The sequence below is a fragment of the Budorcas taxicolor genome, chromosome 6 (genome assembly GCF_023091745.1).
Source record: "Budorcas taxicolor isolate Tak-1 chromosome 6, Takin1.1, whole genome shotgun sequence".
NCBI lineage: Eukaryota > Metazoa > Chordata > Mammalia > Artiodactyla > Bovidae > Budorcas > Budorcas taxicolor.
Genome location: NC_068915.1, coordinates 38,958,627 through 38,973,080, shown reverse-complemented (window position 1 = coordinate 38,973,080; position 14,454 = coordinate 38,958,627).

Below are 14,454 nucleotides of genomic sequence, written 5' to 3'. Positions count from 1 at the left end.
TTTACATACACTAGTACATAAACTAATCAAAATGATTGTGGTCACCTGTGGGAAAAGTCAAACTCATTTGAGAAAATGTAAACTAATGATTAAACACGACAGAATTGCAATTCACGATTCTGTGGTCATGGCTTCAATCCCAGCTGTCTGCCTTTTATATGCTCTGCATCACTGGAAAAGATGTTTAACCTCTCTGTTAAACATCTGTCTCAGTTACTGCACCTTTAAATTGAAGTGACAAATATTTAACATTCAGATTGTTGTTAGTATTGCAGTCTCTCAATTTAGTATAGGCACATATTAGGTACTCACTCAACACAACTATTGCACATTAATATAATGCAATATGATAAGTGCCTTTAAATGATCTGTAGATAACATTTAATTGAATCAATTTTAAAATAATTTGATTCAAGCTACATTAAATGAGTAATGATATATGTTCAAGAGATTAAGTATTGGAAAGCACAATTATCGGTCTAAAATACTCTTTAATTCCAAGTAGCATATTTATCAGTAAAATTCCTGGGTGCTCAGAAAAAAGGGAGCCCTTGATGTGCAGCCATAAGAAAGCAGATGAGCAGACTGCACTGTGCAGGTTAGAGGCACCCTTAGGGCAGGTGACACGTCTGCAGAAACACCATGCACATTCTGCCTTATAGTGTCCAACAACAGCAACCTACTGTCAAGTGAAAAACCCACCCCATCAGGCAATTGTCTTCACTACTCAGCACCAAGCAAGTGTGTCTGAGGGATGTTTACCATTGAACTGACCACCTGCTGTAGTGCTCTTGTGTCATAGGAACTCAAATTTGAAGCAATCTTCCATACTATGTCTCTGCAATTCTAAATCCTAGGTTACTCTGCAACCTAAACCCTAGGCTATATCTAATTCTAAATCCTAGGTTATATCTGAGATAAGAACATGGCAAACTAGCAAGGGATCCTAACAAAATATAGGGGGTCCAGGATCAGTATCAGAAGAGCTTGAAGATAATAACATATTTTTAGGGGTGTGGACTTTATAAACTACTACAATTAATCTACATAGTGTCTAATTCCATTTTTTCATCATTATAGTTCAACATTTAGCTTAATTCTGCACACTAGAAAGTTACTATATTATAGAACTCAATGAGTATGTATTACTCAAATATTAACTGATAACCAAAGAGCAAAATTTTTCCGAAGACTGCTTAATCTAGAATTTTGCATTTACTAACTAGCTTTTGGTGAGGAGGTATTAATGGGAGTTTGTGTGCCCAACACACAGTGAGGTCAAACAAACTGAAATGTCAGAGTTTGGAGCAGAGAAAGATTTATTTCAGGGCCATGCAAGGAGAGGGATGGCTCATGCCCTAAAAAACCCCAAGTTCCCTGAAGGGTTCTTACAAAAGCCAAGTGAAGAAGAGGGATTAGAGGGTGATCAGCTTGTACAAAATTCTCCGGTTAATAATGAGGCAGCAGGGTGATGTCACAAGGGTTAATGTTTCAGCCCTTAGGCTCCAGGAGGCCTGGGGCTATGTGCTTATGGTTAATGTTCCATTTGTTTGGGGGGGCCTGGATACATCTGCAAAACTACTCAGGAAATATACATCAAATACTATTATCTAGGTACTTCAGAGAGGTGCTAAAGCAGTTCTGGGGGAAGGCCTGTCCTGAGAGGGGCCCATAGGCTCCTGCTTGGTTACAGGGGCATTAGAAGATGGGAAGGAAACTTAGAGGTGACCACTGTACTGGGAGATGCTGGGATCATATCCTGTTCTTTCTTGCCACTCCTATTCATCAATTGTGTGCACACGTGCTAAGTTGCTTCAGTTGTGTCAGACTCTTTGCAACCCTGTGAATGGTAGCCTACCCAGCTCCTCTGTCCATGGGATTCTCCAGGCAAGAATACTGGAGTGGATTGCCATGCCCTCCTCCAAGAGATCTTCCTGACCCAGGGATTGAACCTGCATCTGTCTCCTGCATTGGCAGGTGGGTTCTTTACCACCAGCACCACCTGGGAATCCCATTCATCAATTACTTCCATCAAAGAAATCAGCTGAGATTCTCTTTCTGACTATGACGCTCAGTATATAGGGACATCTATTTTCAAATTCTAGGTTCCTGGCCTGGAATGTGTTTCCTTCTATGAAAACCTCCCTACTTCCATGCAGTTACCTACCAACAAAGCCTATAGGCAAACTATCTTTAATGGAAATTCATAGGGTAAAGAGGATGTCAAAACAAGTGGAATCTGAGTTTCTCTATGCTATGCTATGCTTAGTTGCTCAGTCGTGTCCTACCATTTGTGACCCCTTGGACTATAGCCCACCAGGCTCCTCTGTCCATGCAGATTCTCCAGACAAGAATACTGAAGTGGGTTGACATGCCCTCCTCCAGGGGATCTTCACAACCCAGGGATCGAACCCAGGTCTCCCTCATTGCAGGTGGATTCTTTACCACCTGAGCCACCAGAGAAGCCCGAGTTTTTCTAATATAATGAAAAAAAAAAAAAAGTAAAAGCATTTAAAAGGCAAGAACTCCAAAATAAAATTAGATGGCTGATTGAAAATTTTTAATGCCTGGAAAAAGCACTAAAGATTATGCAATAATTGAGGCTGCTTAGAAATTTCTCCCCATGTTGAATATGTCATCTTTCTGCATAGATATATATATACCCTAGCATTCATGTTGTCACTATCATAAGAAAAATTTTCTCTTACTTCTCTACCATTTTCCTAGATAGAAAGCACAAAAATCACTGTGTAAGCAATTCTTTCAAACATATATTTATTTATCCAGAGCAATTTTTAAACAATTTCATGGCTCATGGACATCTGACCTCAAAATTTTGGCAAATTGATAGGCCTTGTCCAATCTTTTTGCTTCTACATTTTTTATTATCTTGTCATCCCCATACTTTCAGGGTTGAATTTATTTTGTATATAAATTTATATTACTTGTGTTCTCAGGATTGTTCTCTCAAGCTAAAAATTCAGCTAAACGCTCATGGTTAAAAAAAGAATGGGGATTTTAACAACACAGGACACACAGGAGAGTCTCTGAGACCTGTGTAATCATGTAATTGAAAACAAATCATGCTTTTTTCCCCCTCCAAGGGCTTAACTCTAGCTACTACTTTCAATGATTTAATTTTCTTCCTGTTATGTCAGCTCCCACAAGATTGCCTGTAAAACACAGCCTTGCCAATGACACATGAACACTGCAGCTGCCTGTTTTCTGATGGGTTGCAAAACAGTATTAAGTAGCTAATTTTCCCTTCTCTTTTATAGCTGAGAACCTAGTATAGTGCCTGCCTTGATTGTAATTGCCCTTCTTCTTTGATCTACACATTTAAGTGACTTTTGACAAGTAATTTCCTCTCTCTGAATTTCAACTATCTTATCCATTGAATATGGACAATAAGATCACCCTTAGAGAATTGTTGCAATGGCATGCATGTGATACAGATTGCTAATTATTCCCCAGTATCCATTCTTCCTTTCTCCTTTTTAATAATTAAACCTCTGGGTTTCAGCTGAGCGCATAGCTTTCTGGTTAAAGACTATATGTCCCAGACATCCTTGCAACTATTTAAAACCCCTTCACTAAATTCTATCCAGTAATGTGATGGGAGTGATCTGTTAAACTCCTGCATGGTGTCCTTACAAGGAAGCTTCTTTTTCTTTGTCCTCATTCTCCTTTGCATAGGCTGGGATGTGTACATTGGGATTGTGAATCAGCTTTGTCAAGCACCCAAGAGAACACTACACAGAGTGACAGAGAAACAAAAGAAAAGGAATATGGTGTGCAAAAAAATCTCATGGAGGTGAGACTCTAGTCTACTTATTTTAATGAAATTATACATTAGAAAGAGAGGTTCTTTTATCTTACTAAAATATTCAAGCCAAAATCCTAAATTACTCAATGAAAAAGCATGCAGTAATGCAGGCAACTGTTATTTTCCAAACATTGAAATCCATTGCATATTAAAGTCATACTATTACCCAGGTCAAAAATCTAAAGTGAAAACTCAGGAGGATTCTACACTTTTACTGTTTGTGAGCCAAGAGTAGCTGTCCCATTTTATAGCAGAGTACCCTGGGACTCAAAATAGGTAAACTTACTTTTCCGTTATAACTATGAAGAAACTGTTAAACTAAAACACACATATACACAGACATAAGCATGCTTCTCCAATAGAAAATATTTAAGTGTATATTGTTGGGATAATGATTAGAAAGGTATATTGCATGGTGCACCCTGAAAAGAAGGGCCTCCATCATTTGAAGAAAATAATATAAAATTATGCAATAAGTGTATTACCTATTGTGATTATTAATTTTATGTGTCAACTTGACTAGTCATGGGTTACCCAAATACAATATTTCTGGGTATGTCTGTGAGGATGCTTCCGGATGAGATTAGCATTTGAATCGTAGACTGCCTTCCCCAATGTGGTGAGCATCATTAAATTCCTTGATGGCCTGAATACATCAAAACGTTGGAGAAAGAAGAATTTCCCTCTTTTTCCCCTCTCACTGGTTGAGCCCGGTCATCTCATCTCATCTCATTGCATCTCATCATCTCATCTCTTCCCTTTTCACGTTTGTCTCTGACCCTGAGATTGGGATTTACTCCATTGGCTCCTCTGGTTCTCAAGTCTTTGTATTTGAACTGAATTACAATACCAGCTTTCCTGGGTCTACAGCCTTCAGAGCGCAGATTGTGGGTATCTCTATCACCATAATTGTATGAGCCAATTCTTCATAACAAATCTTCTATATCTATGTCCATATGATGAAGACATAGATATAAAAATGGTCTTCCCCGCTGGCTCAGTGGTAAAGACTCTCCTGCAATGCAGGAGACACAGGATTGATCCATGGGTCAGGAAGATCCCCTGGAGAAGGAAATGGCAACCCACTCCAGTATTCTTGCCTGAGAAATCCCATGGACAGCGAAGTCTGGCAGGTTATAATCTGGGGTTGATAAAGAGCCAGACACTACTTAGTGACTAAGCAACAACAACAGCAACAGATAGCCTATTATTATTAGTTCTGCTTTTCTGGAGAACCCTAACATAAGTTGTAAACATGCAAATTTCATGAAAGAACTTATCAAACAGAGAAGTTATTCAATCATTTATTTAAATGCCTGCAATTTCTTTTTCTTATTTTATTCTAAATAAATAACTAAAGACAAGAGCATTTTCAGTCCATACAATGTGACAACCAAAGTGGTATTTATTGCTGGTGCTTTTGACCCCATGTGGCAATAAGCACTCGTATCAGCCCCAATGCACAGAGGAAAAGGTGAGGTTTAAAAACTTTCCCAAGATCATACAGCATGGAGAAATCAAAGAGTAGATCTAAGAGTCTTCAACCGCAAATTTGTACCCCTTGTCGGTTGACTGAGAATATGAGCCAACTAGGATTATTGATCACCTACTGTGCTTGGGCTTAGACACAGGAGATATGGGTTCAGTCTTGGGGTTGGGAAGATCGCCTGGAGTGGGAGCCTCCAATGGGTCACATAGGCTCTTCTGCCAATGGAATTTTTCAGACAAGAATGCTGAAGTGGTTGTCATTTGCTTTTCCAGGGGATCTTCCCTACCAAGGGATCAAACCCATGTCTCCTCTGTCTCCTGCATTGCAAGCAGATTCTTTACCTGCTGAGTCAGGTAAAGGGGAAGCCTTGATCACCTACTATGTGATTCTTACTTTGATAGACAATAGAAGGAAATTAATAGTAATGTAATGTAATAGTTATAAAATCATTACTTCTAACCCTCACTAAACAGATATTTCTATTTAGAGGGAGGCAAAGAATGCAGACATGAATGCTCAATTGTGTGTGTGTATGTGTGTGTGTGTGGCAGAGGGAGGAGGAAAAGAAGCAGAAAATGACCATAAACCAAACAAACACCCCTCAAACGTTCTCCCTACCAATTTTATCTAAATTAAAGGAAGGCCATGATAAAGTTCAGTGATCTACCATATGATGGTGGTGTAAAACCTCTTATCTCCTTAGGCATTTTTCTTTCTAGCTTCACCAGAATGATGAACTGCCTATTCGTAAAAACAGTCTAGTAAAGACAATGCAGCAGACTAAAAGCTGGAATTAGCATGGATCTCCAAAGCAACAAATCATGCCAGCAAACGTGACTCTTTTGGTCGTACCGTTTGAAGATAAGTTGGTTAAGGAAGGATTGCAGAAGTATTGGGTTATATTTGATTTATTCAGGCTCAAGTTAGTGTCTGAGGAAACCGAGTTCTCATATTAAGCAAAACTGCTATAGGTGTTGGATGAGCACTGTCAAATAGATTGCATACTGACTGAAAGGTCATAAAACAAGAGTAATCACAAACTGCCTGGCATTTAGATGAAAATGCCCTGACTACAAGAGTTTATGAAACAGACATAACCCAAAGTGATCACTGTGCCAGATATTTTTCTAAACCTAAATATAGAAAAGCAAGACTCTCCTATAAATAGGAGGACTAGAATACCATATAAAACAATAGTCTGAAGGGATACCTAGTCTTTGCTCTCCTTTTTCAGTTTATCTATACATAATACATATATTACATATAGACTTCCCTGGTAGCTCACATGGTAAAGAATTTGCTTGCAATGCAGGAGACCTGACTGAGTTCAATACCTGGCTTGGGAAGATCCCTGGAGAGGGAAATGGCAACCCATTTCAGTATTCTTGCCTGGGAAATTCCACGGACAGGGGAGCCTCGGTTCAGTTCAGTTCAGTCGCTCAGTCGTGTCTGACTCTTTGCGACCCCATGAATCGCAGCACGCCAGGCCTCCCTGTCCATCACCAACTCCCAGAGTTCACTCAGATTTACATCCATCGAGTCGGTAATGCCATCCAGCCATCTCATCCTCTGTCGTCCCCTTCTCCTCCTGCCCCCAATCCCTGCCAGCATCAGAGTCTTTTCCAATGAGTCAACTCTTCACATCAGGTGGCCAAAGTACTGGAGTTTCAGCTTTAGCATCATTCCTTCCAAAGAACACCCAGGACTGATCTCCATTAGAATGGATGGGTTGAATCTCCTTGCAGTCCAAGGGACTCTCAAGTGTCTTCTCCAAAACCACAGTTCAAAAGCATCAATTCTTCAGTGCTCAGCTTTCTTCACAGTCCAACTCTCACATCCATACATGACTACTGGAAAAACCATTGCCTTGACTAGACGGACCTTTGTTGGTAAAGTAATGTCTCTGCTTTTCAATATGCTGTCTAGGTTGGTCATAACGTTCCTTCCAAGGAGTAAGCATCTTTTAATTTCATGGCTGCAATTACCATCTGCAGTGATTTTGGAGCCCCCCAAAATAAAGTCTGACACTGTTTCCACTGTTTCCCCATCTATTTCCCATGAAGTGATGGGACCAGATGCCATGATCTTTGTTTTCTGCATGTTGAGCTTTAAGCCAAGCTTTTCACTCTCCTCTTTCACTTTCATCAAGGAGCCTGGTGGTTTACAATCCATGGGCTTGTAAAGAGACAGACACGACTGAGCGACTAACACTTTCATTTTCAGTGCCTATATTGAGCTTCCCAGATGGTGCTAGTGGTGAAGCCACCCGCCAGTGCAGAAGACAAAGGAGGTATGGGTTCAGTCCTTGGTTTGGGAAGATTCCCTGGAGGAGGAAATGGCAACCCACTCCAGTATTCTTCCCTGTAAAATTCCATGAACAGAGAAGCCTGGCAGGCTACAGTCCATGGGGTAGCAAAGAGTAGGTCAGATACAATTGAGCACCACATATACACACAATGCATGTATTATCATTTCCATAATTTGGTCAACAAATGTGTACAGTCTATGGAAATCATCACCTGTATGTAGAGAAATGAGTTTATAATTACTTGATGTCTGATATATGCCATGCTGCTTCCCTGGTGGCGCTGTGGTAAAGAATCCACCTGTCAATGCAAGAGACACAGGTTCGATCCCTGGGTCAGGAAGATCCCCTGGAGAAGGAAATAGCTACCCACTCCAGAATTCTTGCCTAGGAAATCCCATGGACAGAGAAATCTAGGGGGCTACAGTCCATGGGGTCACAAAAGATTCAGACACAACTTAGATACTGAACAACAATACGCGTCACACTTGAGCAAGGAGCTGGCCACAAATTCTCTTACATATATAACTTGTCTTCTCAATTTCCCCATAGTTTTGCCGTGAGGATTAAATATATTAATATATGTAAAATGTTTACATTATCGTTAACTTAGTCTCAAAAGGCGGATAGCAAAATGAGCAAATGCCTTTGCGTCTGGGAGACCTGAAGTCAAATCTAATTCTCCTAGTTTCCCCTTTGTGACCTGCAGCTACTTTGTTCACCTCTTTACACTTCAGTTCCTTCATAATTAAACTGAGGACCATACCTATCTTTTAATATGGTTTAGGGATGAAAGGTAATGAACTCAATTTGCCCATCGCCATGCCTGGCAAAATAAAAATTCTCATCGAAGGGAAGCTGTAATTGTTAAGAAAATTACATTGCCCTTAGAGCTCACTGCTTCCATTTCAAATTCCAACAGTTGTTCAGACACTATTTATATTTTTTAATAAAAAATTCTGATTGTATGTACATAATCTTCTATGATTAAAAGCATATACTTCCATAATCCTACAGACACACAAATGTATATCCCTAAACCCCTGAGCAAGTTTTTCTTCTATATTACTTTTTCTGCTGCCCTGTTTATTGAAAACATACCAGATGTTTGAAGAGTGGAGGGGTCAGTTAAACTACTGTTCAATGTCAAACATGGTAAATTACTCATCCTACACATATGTGTTCTTAACATCCAGAAGCATTTTGTATAGCTGTTGCTTATTTCAAATCTACAGAGAAAAATACTTGAGATACTTGAGTTTTGATTTATGACTTAAATGAGATTATTTATAAATAATACCTGTTTTCACACTTAAAATTTTAATAATTCATTTTAAAGATTATTTTATTTTCTATAAATCTCATGTGCCTTTATTTTAATTCAAAACAATTAACATTTACTGAAGACCTACTGTGTGCTAGGCCCTAGGAATAAAAATACAAAAATAACATGACCCTTGCTTTCTAAGAATGTGAAGTCTATTGCCAAATACAATTAAAGACTGCAATTAATTAAAGCAGAGCCAGTACATATTTAGTTCCATCTCTAAAAGAGGTCAAAACTATTAGTAATTATTATTACAAAAACATGATTAATTCCATTGATCTTTAATGCAAAGTATACAACAGTAATATAAATCTATACACAGATTTAAGGTGTTTTTATAATTAAAGCACATTGTTCTTGTTTAGTCGCTAAGTCATGTACGACTCTTTGCAAACTGTGGCTTGCCAGGCTCCTCTGTCCATGGGATTTTCCAGGCAAGAATACTGGAATGGGTTGCCATTTCTTCTCCAGCTAAAGTACATATACAAGTTCAAACCTCCTAGTTGATTTTTGTTTTGTGTTTACTGGCTTGCTTGCTTTTTTTTCCATTTTAGTTAATCAATGCCACCTGAGTTTTGTGCATGGGGAAGTGTATGGTGTGTACCTGAGATACTACAGAACTTCTCTGTCAATGAAAATTTATTAATATCCAGGCTGTTATAAAATTGGTATATTTTCCTGAACCTAGAGGGGGAAATATCTAAAAATTGAAGTTCACTGTAAAGTGAATTGAGATTTATTGTCGGTAAAATGTAAAGTATCTCATATAAGGAATATGTGCTTGGCATCTAACAGAGGCTCTATAAATATTTATTGAATAAAAAATCATCTTCAATGTTATTTGATCAGAGTTAGATATTTGAAAATATATAATACATACAGGAAAGTGAATGAAAAAGCAGTACCAAAATATCATTCAGTCTCCAGTTTTTAAAAGAGTGAAAAAAAGTGTCCCCTCATTTTCTTTACCACACACTCTGTGCCCCCAAGTATTGGATGAAATTAATAACTGTTACATTGACCTGAAAAATAAAAGTTGAGATATAAAGCTCAAGATGGTACTCCACAATCTCACAGTCTCCATGCATTACACTAGACAATTTTTATATGCATTGTTACTTATAATCATCTCAAAAAATATTTCAGGAATACAGGACAGTTCTTATATTCATTTTTAAAATGAGAAATCTAACAGTCAGTAGAGAAATTTCACAATGTTACATAACTAGTAATGAGCAGTGTAGTAAGTTTCAAGTATTCCACTCCATAATGTGATTTTCTAGTGGGAATATGTAGGGCATTTTTTTCTTACCACTTTAACTCTCGAGCCACCGATACCCTCTCTAATACGCCATATCTGTCTTATGTTTCAGATAATTCCAATACACTTGTGCAGATTATTTGCCGTCCTATTGGCCTCTTAGTTCCTTATGTATCTCTCCTCCGGTGTTGATGTCAACTCACCTACCACTGTCGCTCACTCCTGTAACTCCACCTCAATGTTCTCACTTTCAGCTGTAATCATTGTCCCACGTTTATCCGCTTGAAATTCCAACTCCAACTATCCCTCTGTAGCACCATGAGCTAGATTCCATTGATCCTACTCCCTCTCTTTTTCCACCTTGAAATGCTCAAAAATTACAGTCATTATCTTTTCTATACCCCAAACTCCCTCACTTCTCTTTTCTTTCATCATATGGTTACATTAATCTGAGAAGTGCAGGTGAAAGATAGTAAGGAACTAAGGTTGTTGTTATTTAGTTGCTAAGTCGTGTCCAACTCTTTACAACCCCATGGATGGTAGCCTGCCAGGTTCCTTCATCCATGGGATTTCTCAAGCAAGAATACTGAAATGGGTTGCCATTTCATTCTTCAGTGGATCTTTCTGACCCAGGGATCGAACCCACATCTCCTGCATTGACAGGTGGATTCTTCAATGCTGAGCCACTGGGAAAGCCCAATAAGGAGCTGTAAAAATGCAGTTCCATCTTCCTAGCATTCTGAGAAGTGGTTGACTCAGTCCTTGATTTGCATGACAGAAAACTGATCTTCATGGCATTAAGTTTCTTGCTCAATGTGAAAGCATTATTTTGGGGTAGCCTGGGAGTATATTTCCAGAAGAAATTAGCATTTGATTGGCAGACCTAGTAAAGATTACTGTTATTACCATGAGTAGGTATCACGAAATCCATCAAGGGACTGAACAGAACCAAAAGGCAGAAGACGGGGGAATTTGCTCTCTTGCTTGACCTAGGACATCCATCTTCTCCTGTCCTCAGACACTGGCACTCTCGACTCTTGGATCTTTGATTTTGGGCTGAAATTATACCACATTCTTCCCTGAGCCTCAGCTTACAAATGGCAGATGGTGCAACTCCTTGACCATCACACGAGTGACGTCTCATAATAAATCTCTTTCTAGATGTCTATACGCTATTGGTTCTGTTTGTGAACACTATTACAAAAACAAAGAAAGCACAGAGACATAATTTAAATTCAGCTTCCCTAAAGAGATAAAACTGGTACAAAAACATCTTATAAGCCCAGAAACCCTTAGATTGTAATTCCAAAAACAGACACTGTGACTTAGTATAAAATATTAAAAGCACTTAGAAAAGCAACTGGCAGCTAATAAGCACTATATACACACTAGCTATGTCAAAATTATTTAAGATAATGTATTTTGCCTATTTTTTCATATAGAAGATAAAGATTCAACACTTTGATTTGAAATTATTGTGTTAGGATCTTCCAGTTCAAAACAGTTCACCACATGGTGAGAAAGACTGATCAGAGAAATTATAAAGGAATGTGGTAAATATGCTTTGTTAGAATCTTTATTAGATGCAAACAAAGTTGAGGGAGGGGTACCTGACTCAGCCAGGGCTAGAGAGAGAGCCACAGTCAGGAAAGTTTTCAGGAAAATCTAGCAGAGTTTTGGCACAATGTAAGAAACCAGTAGATAATAGATGGTAGCAAATGTTATTGTTTCCTGGATTGTTAAACCTATTGCATTTTTACTTAAATCTAGCCAAATTCTCTAGAATTTCTGTTCACTCTTCGACCAGGTAGGCAAAGTTTGTCCTCCACTAGTATTCTTTTTTTTTTTCTAGGTTATATGCAAATACTGTACTATTTTATTTAAGGAACTTTAGCATATATGGATTTTGGTACCCATTCCCATGGTTACAGAGAGACAATTGTTCTTTTTTTTTTCTTTTTTTTAAGCGGCTAAGATGGAATTAATTTATTTATTTTTACTTTACAATACTGTTTTGGTTTTGCCATACATCAGCATGAATCCGCCATGGGTGTACATAAGTTCCCATTCCTGAACCCCTCTCCCACCTCCCTCCCCATCCCACCCCTCTGGGTTATCCCAGTGCACCAGCCCCAAGCATCCTGTATCCTGCATCAGACATAGACTGGCGATTCATTTCTTACATGATAGTATACATGTTTCAATGCCATTCTCCCAAATCATCCCACCCTCTCCCTCTCCCACAGAGTCCAAAAGTCTGTTCTGTACATCTGCGTCTCTTTTGCTGTCTCGTATACAGGGTTATCGTTACCATCTTTCTAAATTCCATATATATGTGTTAGTATACTGTATTGGTGTTTTTCTTTCTGGCTTACTTCACTCTGTATAATCGGCTCCAGTTTCATCCACCTAATTAGAACTGATTCTAAATAGACATTTCTCTAAAGAAGACATACAGATGGCTAACAAACACATGAAAAGATGCTCAACATCACTCATTATCAGAGAAATGCAAATCAAGACCACAATGAGGTACCATTTCACACCAGTCAGAATGGCTGTGATCCAAAAGTCTACAAGCAATAAATGCTGGAGAGGGGGTGGAGAAAAGGGAACCCTCTTACACTGTTGATGGGAATGCAAACTAGTACAGCCACTATGGAGAGCAGTGTGGAGATTCCTTAAAAAACTGGAAATAGAACTGCCTTATGACCCATCAGTGGGCATACACACCAAAGAAACTAGAATTGAAGAGACACATGTACCCCAATGTTCATCGCAGCATTGTTAATAATAGCCAGGACATGAAAGCAACCTAGATGTCCATCAGCAGATGAATGGATAAGAAAGCTGTGGTACATATACACAATGGAGTATTTCTCAGCCATCCTCTACTAGTATTCTTTATAAGCATTTAAGATAGCAAAGAAACAGAAAAGGAAGAAAAAGGGCAGGGGAAAAATACTCCAAAGAAAGTAGGATATGGACTTTCCTAGTGGTCCAGTGGCTAAGACTCCATGTTCCCAATGCAGTGGACTTGGTCAGGGAAATAGATCCCACATGCCCCAACTAAGGATCCTGCTTACCACAGCTTAAAAATCTTGCATGTCTCAACAAAGATTAGGGGGGGGAAAAATCCCATGTGCTGCAGTGAAGACCCAAAAGAGCAAAATACATAAATATTCAGTTCAGTTCAGTTCAGTTCAGGTCAGTTCAGTCACTCAGTCATGTCCAACTCTTTGTGACCCCATGAACTGCAGCATGCCAGGCCTCCCTGTCCATCACCATCTCCTGGAGTTCACCCAAACTCATGTCCATCGAGTCGGTGATGCCATGAAGCCATCTCATCCTCTGTCGTCCCCTTCTCCTCCTGTCTCCAATCCCTCCCAGCATCAGAGTCTTTTCCAATGAGTCAACTCTTCGCATGAGGTGGCCAAAGTACTGGAGTTTCAGCTTTAGCATCATTCCTTCCAAAGAACACCCAGGACTGATCTTCTTTAGAATGGACTGGTTGGATCTCCTTGCAGTCCAAGGGACTCTCAAGAGTCTTCTCCAACACCACAGTTTAAAAGCATCAATTCTTCGGTGCTCAACTTTCTTCACAGTCCAACTTTCACATCCATACATGACCACTGGAAAATCCATAGCCTTGACTAGACGGACCTATGTTAAATTGCCAACATCTGCTGGATCATGGAAAAAGGAAAAGTGTTCCAGAAAAACATCTAGTTCTGCTTTATTGACTATGCCAAAACCTTTGATTGTGTGGATCACAAAAAACTGTGGAAAATTCTTCAAGAGTTGGGAATACCAGACCAGCTGACCTGCCTCTTGAGAAACCTATATGCAGGTCAGGAAGCAACAGCTAGAACTGGACATGGAACAACAGACTGGTTCCAAATAGGAAAAGGAGCACATCAAAGCTGTATATTGTCACCCTGCTTATTTAACTTATATGCAGAGTACATCATGAGAAATGCTGGGCTGGAAGAAGCACAGCTGGAATCAACATTGCCAGGAGAAATATCAATCACCTCAGATATGCAGATGACACCACCCTTATGGTAGAAAGTGAAGAGGAACTAAAAAGCCTCTTGATGAAAGTGAAAGAGGAGAGTGAAAAAGTTGGCTTAAAGCTCAACATTCAGAAAACAAAGATCATGGCATCTGGTCCCATCACTTCATGGGAAATAGATGGGGAAACAGTGGAAACAGTGTCAGACTTTATTTTTGGGGCTCCAAAATC